Source organism: Petaurus breviceps, unplaced genomic scaffold (assembly GCF_028583685.1).
Source record: "Petaurus breviceps papuanus isolate PSGF00001 unplaced genomic scaffold, PetGlider_PUasm1.0 183, whole genome shotgun sequence".
NCBI lineage: Eukaryota > Metazoa > Chordata > Mammalia > Diprotodontia > Petauridae > Petaurus > Petaurus breviceps.
Window position 1 is genome coordinate 25,142,970 of NW_027185791.1, and position 10,823 is coordinate 25,153,792.

Below are 10,823 nucleotides of genomic sequence, written 5' to 3' on the forward strand. Positions count from 1 at the left end.
GAGAGAGAGAGAGAGAGAGAGAGAGAGAGAGAGAGAGAGAGAGAGATTTCATCTGGCATGACCTGTTCTTGAAGAAGCTATAGCAACTGTGATCACCAGTTCCTTTTTTGGATTTCACTAATTATCCCTTTATTAAAATGTTCTACAATACTGTCAGGAATAAGTCAGGCTCTCTTGCCTATAGTATGCAGACTCCATTCTCTTTTCACTCCATCACTTTCTTCATATTGTTCCTTGATTTGCCCTTTCTCTCTTGTGACAGTGTTCCTATTCTTCATGTTATCTCAAAAATCACAAAAATTAGAACAATAGCCATGTCTGCTCGGTTTTCCAATTCCCTGGGATGCAGTGTATTTCAGCATGGTGACACTAACACAGTAAGGGACTCTGCTACTATTTCCCGACTTATGCCTTTTAAAAAAAAATGTGTAAATGAGGGACATGTTATATATAATATCTCAAAAAGTAGTTAGAAAAAATTAAATGGGGATATGAATATATATATATTCAAAACTTTGAAATTGTTATTTATTATCATTAATAGTAGTATTGGTTACTTAGTAGCATTCTGTGCTATTTACATTTCTTCCATCTTCTATATATGTATTATAAAATCTCTATTAGTTCCTGAGTTAATTTATAGTGTATCCATGTCAGTTTCCTCATTTTTGTTCCTAAATGGCATTGTTCCTCTATCTGATGTCAGAATTGCATTTCTGAGATTTTTCTATCACTTCTGGGCTGATATTTCCTATAGAATTTTAGACATTGGAATCTTGTTTTTTCTTTAAATCTTCTGAAATATTCTGGCTCAAATCTAGGAGACTGTCTTTCTATTTTCAATTTTCTTCTCTTTATCAGGATAATATGAAATATTTTTTCCCTTCCACTTTCTCACACTATACTGAGGTTCTCATCATTTTCCCCCCAGGAATCAGTACTTCTGTGTTGGTGCAGATCAGATTCAGAAAGCTATTTCCCTCATTGGTTTCTGAAGATTGTGCATCCTGAAATTATCAATAAAGCAAGTAAAAATGCATTTATTGTTCATTTTCTAGTAAAGAGAAAACTTGAGATATGCAAATAATTGAAATCCCACATGCTTATTATTTAGGCAGCTACGTGGTATGGCGAATCAGGTCTGAAATCAGGAAGACTCATATTCCTGAATGGAAACCTAACTTCAGACACTTACTAGTTATGTGACCCTGGGCAAGTCACTTAACCCTATTTCCCTCACTTTCCTTATCTGTATAATGATCTGGATAAGGAAATGGCAAATAACTCCAGTCTTTTTGACAAGAAAACTCCAAATGTGCACACAAAACATTGGTTGATGTGCAGCACTAGAAGTCCTTATTATATCATCGCTATGTCAAAATCATGGTGTTGTCCAGACTTATTTATCTATCTGTCTCTCTATCCATCTATCTATGTAATATCCCATCTGTGTCTGCCCCAACTTATCTTGTTAATACTCTTTCACATCCTCTCCTAACTCTAGTTCTTGAATTATTCACATGAGTATGGTCTAGTTCTGGCGTCAGAGAATTATAGTTCAAACCCCATCTCTGCTTCTTACTGCCTTGGCCAACTCATTTGACCTCCCTAGGCTTCAGTTTCCTCATCTGTAAAATGAAAAGAATGGATTAAGGAGCCTATTGTAAGGTATATCATGTATACACACACCCAATTTTGCTTGGATACTTTTATCAGGGGAGAAGACATAACATTTGACTCAAGAAGAGGCAGGCACTGTGTGCTAGAAAGGTCAAAATATCTGCACTGAACCATGAAATCAATTACTTAAAAGCATTTCCTTCTGTATGATGAGAAATACATTCAAAATGGTTGATGGATTTGATCATTTTCTGTGGAATTTGCATAAAACCAGGAAGCTACTTTTCAATTTCAGATTTGAACATCTAGAAGCTTAGAAGTGGAAACCTCTAGCCAAGCTATTAAAAATCATTCCTGTAGATGTACTCGGAGGAGAGTTAGTGTTATTTAGAGTTAGGATTAGGGTTAGGAAAGGAGCCCCAAGTATGGTCTCAGTGTCCACCCTTCACAACCTGACTGAATGAGAGCCTTTTCATCTGTAAAGGTCAGAGGTTTTGGACATTTCTTGTCCTCATCAGGGTTTAGCATTTTCCCCAGAACAACTTAATGAGTTTCAACACTGGAAGGTGAGAACAAACTAAATATATTGAGGAAAGGCAGCTTCAGCACTCTCCAAAGAGCCCAGCAAAGAGATTTTATGATTACTAAGAAATTCATGAACACTTCATGAAGACAAAAAAAGGTCTTCGAGAAAGCAGTAACTACCATTTGTTTCTCTAATTTTGAGTGCACTTTCCCTTAGACTCTGTGCTTGTGGAAGACTGGTTCATAGACCGGTGGGGGCGGAGGGTATTTTACATAATTTTTTCTTATGATTCCATTTTTGTAAAATTAAATTGTATGACTGACCAAATAATAGAAATGTTAATAATGGTGAGAGCACATGGATGCCATGGTGCTCATGACCAGTCCCCAACATTTTCTAGGTCATCCCTAGAATTCTGTTAAGAACTATAAAAGATACCCTTTGATGTCCTACTAATACAAGCAGAGTTTTCTGAAAGTCAGCCAGAACATGTGCTATATTGTAAACTTAAGAATGAATTTTTATTAAGGCTTAGCCTTCCAAGGCCCCCAGGTAGGTGAAGGTAGAAAGGATCACAGAAAAGAAAGCTAGTCCAGGGTTAGAACACATAGAAATTGTTAGAAAAGTATTCTAGTATATGTGTGCTGGTGCATTCTGCAGAATTCTTAACTCTCCATTTGTATTTCTTTTGGAATGATTTCTATGCAAATTTTTGTGAGATTACTTATGAAAAAAATAAATTACTCTGCTAATCTATTATTTTCCTGTTGTGTGGCAAACACAAGAAGAAAGCAAAGTGAGAACTGAAATCTTTTTTTTGCCTTTTGGAGGGGAGAGGGCAGGGGAATTGGGGTAAAGTGACTTGCCCAAGGTCACAGAGCTAGCACCTGTTAAATGGCTGAGGTCATTTTTGAACTCAGGTGTTCCTGACTCCAGGGCTGGTGCTCTATTCACTGTGCCACCTAGCCACCCTCTGAAAGATTTTTAAAGCTATTTTTTTGGACCAAGATTCAAGTGAAGCTAGCAGTTTTTATTGCCTGAATATTAAATAATTATTTTTTTCAATTTTACATGTGAAGGCATTTAAAACACATTTCCATATTAGCCATGTTCCAAAAAAGCAAGAAAATGAAATTTTAAAAAACTGCTTCAGTCTACAGAGTTCTTCCGTTCTCTCCCTGGAGATGGATAGCATTGTTTTATCATAAGACCTTTGGAATTGTCTTGGATCATTGTGTTGGTCAGAGTAGCTAATTCTTTCGAAGTTGGTTATCTTTACAGTATTGTTGTTACTGTGTACAATATTCTCTCTGTTCATTTCTCTTTGCATCAGTTCATATAAGTCTTCCTAGATTTTTTCTGAAACCACAAAGATCAAATTAAATTTCCCTTCCACCTTTCTTTACCACCATCACCACACACACATTGTTTCCTCAGAGCACTAGATGAATAAAAGCTTACTATGTTATTTGTTTAGCTGTGTGTCTTGTTAAGATTTCTAATCCTTTTCCTTTAGGTTCCTCTCAGAATCAGCAAGGAAGAAGCTTGGGTGAAAGGAAATTCCACACAAGAATCAACGACAGTGAAATCTTCTATTTGAAGCTTATTGTTTATTTGACTTTCCCATGCTATGTGATTGTGTTAATAATTCACAAAGTCTTTAACAGTGAATTGGCAAATCTTGTGGTTGTGGAAATGGGGCAGCCCATGGAATGGGGGCTCAATGCATTGAAAAGAGATTTGACTGTTTTGGTAATTGGGAGTGTGTTACAGATCATACTTATGTGTGTGAATATACTACTGCACCCCATTTAGCTTTCTTCAACTTATCTTTCCATCCTCATTGTATATACCTTCCCTCTCCCACTACTCACCATTCCTAGAATTGAGGATCTGGTAAGACTCCTCATTTATCATATCATGTACCTTTGCCTTGTTATCATTCATAGAACCAAACTCAGGTAAAATATCTTCTACCTATAGAAATCCCTGATTTCCCCAATTGATAAATTCATGCTGAGTTTTCATATAGTTAATTATTTTACAATTTATTTGTATTTATTCTCTAGATGTTTGTTCTGCATATAATTAAATGTGTACATGCTATCTCCCCTTTTATACAACTATTTCCTTTAGTGTAGATATTATCTTTCTCATTTCAAGGTTATCAACAGAACCTAGTTCAGTGCCTTGATCATACCCAGGGCCTTAATAAATATGTGTTAATTGACTGATTAATTTAATTGTTTATATACAAACTGCTTATGTAATAGCCTGCTGCTTTCTGAATTAACAGAATTAATTAAGAGAAAGAGCCAGGAGTAGATGTGTTTATAGCAAAATGATCCTTTTAGCATTGAAGGTAGCATTGGCTATAAACATTTCTGTCATATTTGCATACTTTGTTTAACAAAGTTTCATAAAGTTTTGAATAATGTAAAACTTTGCAGAGTCTTAGGTCAATCATGAGACTCATACTAAGCCTTAATTAAAGAACCTCCTTCTATGCAAAACAATTCTTGACCCCCACAATACTCCAGGTGCTAGTGCCCTCTCCTTGTCTTGTTTCTATCTATTTTGTATAAGAGAAGGTTGATTAGGAAACCTATGATTGACGGAGTCCTCTATACCCACTTGAAATTATAGTTTTCAATGATACTTTTCCTATTTTGTGACCTTTCATATACTCTATCTTCCAGATCTTTTGACCTGCTATTTATTTTCCGAAATTGCAACGACATCCTCCAAATCCATATCTTTGCCTAGACTGTCCTTTATATATGGAATGTACTCTCTTCATTTCTAGGTCTTAGAATCTCAACTTCCTTCAAGGCTTAGCCTGGGTGTCATGCACAAAGGCTTTCCTCATATCCATAATTATTGTTACTCTGTCCCTCCTGAGATGACATTGTGAGTTGATTTATCTGTTTACTTGATATAGTCCCTTAGTATCTTTGAAATTCTCTAAAGAAAAGATCCTGTTTGGTGCTTTCTCTTTATGTCCTCAAGGCCAAGCATTGAACATGGCATAGGGTGAGTGGATAAATTCTCTCTCTAATCCAACTGGTTCCTGAGCGTTTATAACTCATTGGCTATAGAGGCCTTAAGCTCCAGATACCCAGAACACATTTCATCTTATTTTCCCCAAAACTCTCTCCTTCTTGATGATAGTTGGCATTTGTAGAGCACTAGCAGGCATGCAAAGGACTCTGCAAATGTTATCTCAGCTGACCCTGCCAAGAACCCTGAGAGTGAGGAGCTTTTATCATCTTTATCACCACCCATATGCAGATTATCTCTTCCTGCTCAGAGCATCAACATCCTCCCATGTCACCCAGGTTTACGAAAAACGAGTCATGTTCTATTCCTCACTTTCACTCATCCTGTATATTTAGTAAGTTGTCAAATTTCCTCATCTCTACCTGCAAACACTTCCAATATCTATCCCTTTCTTTAGACACACAAAACAAAACCATAGTTCAGGACCTCCTTACTTCTCACCCCTCTAATACTATCCCTGACTTAATTGGCATATATTTGGCTCATGCATAGTTCTTTGCATGTTCTCTCTATAATTACACTATCAGCTCCTGGGGAGCAGGGACTATTTTTTGTCTTTCTTTGTATTCTTCTTACTTGGCACAGAGCCTGATTCATAAGAAGTACTTAATAAAATGACCTTTGACTGACTGGACTATTTATTGCAAGAGTTTCTTAAATTATCTCCCTGCTTCAAGTCTTTCTTTACTTCCATCCACCCTACAAAGAATCGATCTATAAGCATTTATTTTTAACATTTGATTTTAAAATGTTGAATTCCAGATTATTTCCCTTCCTCCCTCGTCACCCACCCTTAATGGTAAGATAGGCAATTCAATATAGTTTGTACATGTGTGGCTATGCAAAACATTTCCATAGTGGACGTATTGTAAAAGGCTGATTATATTTCCCTCTATCCTATACCTCCCCCTACTTGATCAATTCTCTACTTTGACCCTGTCACTTTTCAGAAGTGTGTGCTTACAACTTACCTCCCCCCAACCTGCCATCCCCTGTGTCATACCTTCTCTCATCCCCTTTCCCACTATTCTCCTGTAGGGCAAGATACCCTATTTACTTGTATATGTCATTCCCTCCCCAAGTCAAATTCAATGAGAATAAGGTTGAAGCATTCCCTTTTAGGTTCCTGTAATTCTCCACCATTGTAACTGTTTTCACTTGCCTCTTCTGTATGAGATAATTTACTCTCTTCTGTCTTTCCCCAACTCCTCTTATTATATTCCTCTCTTACCTCTCAATTTCATCTTTTAAGTGTCATCCCTTCTTGTTCAATTACTCCGGTGCCCTCTGTCATTGTATACTTGTAAACATATATACACACATTCACATATGTATTCATATGCCCATATACCTTCCTATATAGACATAAATGTGTATATATACATATACATATATATGTGTATACATATTTATATTCCCTTCAACTATTCTCATACTGAGAAAATTTCATAAGATACAATTATCATGTTTTCTATTTGAGGATGTAAATACTTTAACTTTGATAAGTTCCTTATGATTTCTTTTCCCTGTTTACCTTCTCATGCTTCTCTTGCTTCTTGTCTCTGAATGTCAAACTTTCTATTCAACCCCGGTTTTTTCAACAAGAATGCTTGAAATTCCTCTATTCCACTGAATGACCATATTTTCCCCTGAAATATGATACTCAGTTTTGTCGGGTAGGTGTTTCTTGGTTTTAATCCCAGCTCCTTTAAGCTCTGGAATATCAATTGGAATATTCCAAGCCCTTTGATTCCTAAGGATAGAAGCTGCCAGATCCTGTGTTATCCTGATTGTGTTTCCACAATGCTGAAATTGTTTCTTCCTGGATGCTTGTAATATTTTCTCCTTGAACTGGGAACTCTGGAACCTGGCTATAATATTCCAAGGAGTTTTTTTTCTTTTGTGTGTGTGTGTGGGGGGGATCATTTTCAGGATTTGATTTGTGGGTTCTTTCAACTTCTATTTTACCTTCTATTTCTAAAACATCAGGGCAATTTTCTTGAAGGATGATTTCTAGGTTCATTTTTGATCATGGCTTTCAGGTAGTCCAATAATTTTTGAATTCTCTCTCCTGGATCTATTTTCCAGGTAAGTGGTTTTCCCAATGACATACTTCACAATGCCTTCTATTGTTTTTCATTTGTTTGGATCTGTTTCATAGTATCTTGATTTCTCATAAAGTCATTAGATTCCATTTTCTCCAATCTAATTGTGAAGCAATGATTCTCTTCAGTGAGCTTTTGAGATAATTTTTTTCCATCTGGAAAATTCAGCTTTTTAAGGCATTCTTCTCCTCATTGCCTTTTTGAGCCTCTTTTGCCATTTGAGTTAGTCTATTTTTAAGGTATTATTTTCTTCAGTCAGGTTGTTGACTCTCATTTCATAAAAGTCTTGCATCGTTCTCATTTCTCTTCCCAATTTTTCCTCCACTTTTCTTATTTGGTTTTCAAAATCCTTCTTAAGTTCCTCTATGGCCTGTAGCCAGCTCATATTTTTCTTGGAAGCTTTTGGTGCAGGAGTTCTGACTTTGCTGTCTTCCTCCTGTTCCATGTTTTGATCCTTTTTGTCCCCAAAATATGAGTGTAAAGTTGGGTTGCTCTGTGTGCTTTGCTTCATTTCCCTGCTCATGTTGCCCCTCAATTGCTTGACTTCTGGGCTTTTTGCTAAGGTAGGACTCTGCTACAAGACAGGGAGTTTCATACGAAATGCTGGGGTTTTCTCAGCTTCCGAAGGTATTTGTTGGGTGCCCTCTCTGAAGTCTCCACACACTCTGGCAAGCTGGCCACACACCCCAGGAACTCCACCATAGACCCCAATCCAGATCAAAGGAGGTTAAAGCAAGAGCAATTACTCCTCAGACTGGTTGCTTGGTCCCCCTTCAATCTGCAAGCCAGGAGCTGAAGCAGCCACGTGGCTGTGGCTGCATGGCTGCGGTGCCTCAGCAGCTTCTCGCTTCAGGGCAAAGGCTGACCACACTCCCAACTACTGGATCCCAAAGTACATACTGTACTGACCTCTCACTTTGTCCTTGGCATCTTTGTGTTGATAATTCTTGAAACCACCACAGCTGCTGATGATCTGAAGTCCCTCCAGCCTGCAACTGGTCAGGCCACCCTGAAGCTAAAACACTTAGCTTTGGCAGGGCTGGGCTCGGCTCCCAGAGCACTGCTCTGGCCACTTTCTGCTGGCCTGCTGGGCTCTCCTCAGCAGGAGGTTAGCTTCTTTGTGTCAATTTGTGGGTTCTGTAGCTCCAAAGTTTCTTCAGAGTCACCTTTTACATGAATTGGAGGAGGTGAGAGCTGCAGCCCCATGGAAGTCCTGTTTCTACTCCACCATCTTGACTTCATCCCCCTCATGTTTTCTTATTGAAAGAATGTTAATACAGATGTGGTTCTATTCCTCTAGTACCTCTAATTCCTCTAGTGGTTACTCTATGATCTGTGGACAGTGATTGATTTTTAAAATATCACCAGTCAAATTGATGTCTATGTATAGTCAAATAACTCATTCCCTTTTTTCTTCCTTTTTACCATCATCACTAAAGTGGAAAAGTGGAGAATGCATATGATTGTGAAGACAGGTTTTTTGGTTGTATTTTTCTGTGAGCTTTTATAATGAAATCCATCATTTAATGGTCATCATTCTGGGGAAATGAACTCTTCCACATTTATATGTAAACAAACATAAATATGAATATATATGCATATGCATATGTATGTATGTATGTATAGAAACACATATATAATTTTCTGAGGATGAACCATTCCCCACTAAGCAAGACTATAGATGGATAGATATAGAGAATACATATACATAGGAAATATATAGTTATATAAACTCCTATTATATATAAGTATATATAATGCATACATTATATGTATATACTATGTTGTATATATACACTAATAAGTATAATTAATATGTAATATCATTGTAGTATATTATATTATTTATAGCAATAATATCTTTATTATTTGCTAACAGTTAACAAAATATATATGGTCATATCCACTAAGAACCTACATTGAGACAAATATCTATGTAGGATATTAGTGAATGTTAAGTACTTGACAAGCAACAAAAGTCCACACCTCCATAGCAAAAAACTTAACCTGGTGAGGGGTAGGAACTGTACCAATGATTACTTTGCATCCCCAATTCCTGATTCAGTGTATGGTAGGTATTCAATAAGTGCTGATAATTATAATGGTACATTTCTCACTAATCTTTAACAGGAATCATTTCCAGCTTAATTAAATGCAATAGTTTTCATGGGGTTTATTTATTTTTTATCTCAAACTGAATTCTTATCTTGGGTTTCAGTCCTCTCCTGGCCTTTTCTATAGTTTCAGGCTCTTTGCTTCAGGACTTCAGCCTAGTAATATCAAAGTCCTTCTGATCTATCTTTTTCCAGCTGCTTTGTCTCACTGAGTAAAAGATAGAAGACATCAATGCCCTTGTTTAGGCTGTTAGAGCTGATCAAAGGCACAACCTTAATTACTTTTCTAGCCTTAACATCTCCTGGCAGGTCTGCTGTTGCTTATGGAATCCATTACATTCTCTCCCTCTCTCCTCATATTGGAAACAGAAAAAAATGTAACAAAATACTATTATATGTAGTTATAGAAAAATAACAACAGGAAGCATCAGAAAATGGAAGTTTTCTACTCTCTCTCTTAAAGGATATAGAGAAGATGCTCACAAGAAAACTTACAGTGATAGCTGCTGGGTTAACTATTGTTTTATATTTAAAGGGTATGATTTCACATACTGCCTAAGTATAAAACACTGTAATAAGAAGTTTCTTTAGAATGGATTTCTTTAAAAGCTTGTTATCTGTAAGAGAACAAAATCTTTAAGACAAATATAGCATAAAAAGGTTTTAAATGGTAGTACTGCATGGCCTTATCTGCACAGTCAGAAATGGGTAAGTAAACTTAAATTATCCTTGAATGTTTATATTTGGCCTCATTTACCAGATATTTTTCAAGTCTCCAATAGACTTTTTTAATTTTTAAAAAATGATCTTTTGCTTTTATGTAGCCTAAATTTCCCTTTTTAATCTCTCCTCATCTCATCTACAAGAGAACCATCCTTTGTATTGAAGAATATTTTGAGAAAAAAAGAAAAAATAAGCAAAACTGAACAATATATTTAAAATATATGAAAATACATGTACTGTTCTATACCTATATCCCCCACCACAAAGAAACAGAACTTCAAACTATTGGGAAGTGACATCTCACATTTCTTCTATTTACATATCTTTTTTTTTTAGACTTTTTTACTTCATTTTACAAAATTTATTTTCAGTTCATTATTGCTGCTCTTTATTTTTAATCATTTTCATTGTGTATGCTTACTTCACTTGCATAGGTTATCCTCAATTATTGCATTTCCTTATTCATCATATTCATTGTTCTATATATAATAGTCATGCACCACAATTAGTCATTCCCAGCTGATGGGTCTTTACTTTGTTTGTAATTCTTTGTCACCACAAGACATGTTGCTATAAATATTTTGTTATGTATGGAGGCTTTCTTTCTTTGGGCAATGTCTTCCCTTGGGATATATGCGCTACGAAAAGACTGGATATTTGAGTCCCATCATTTGT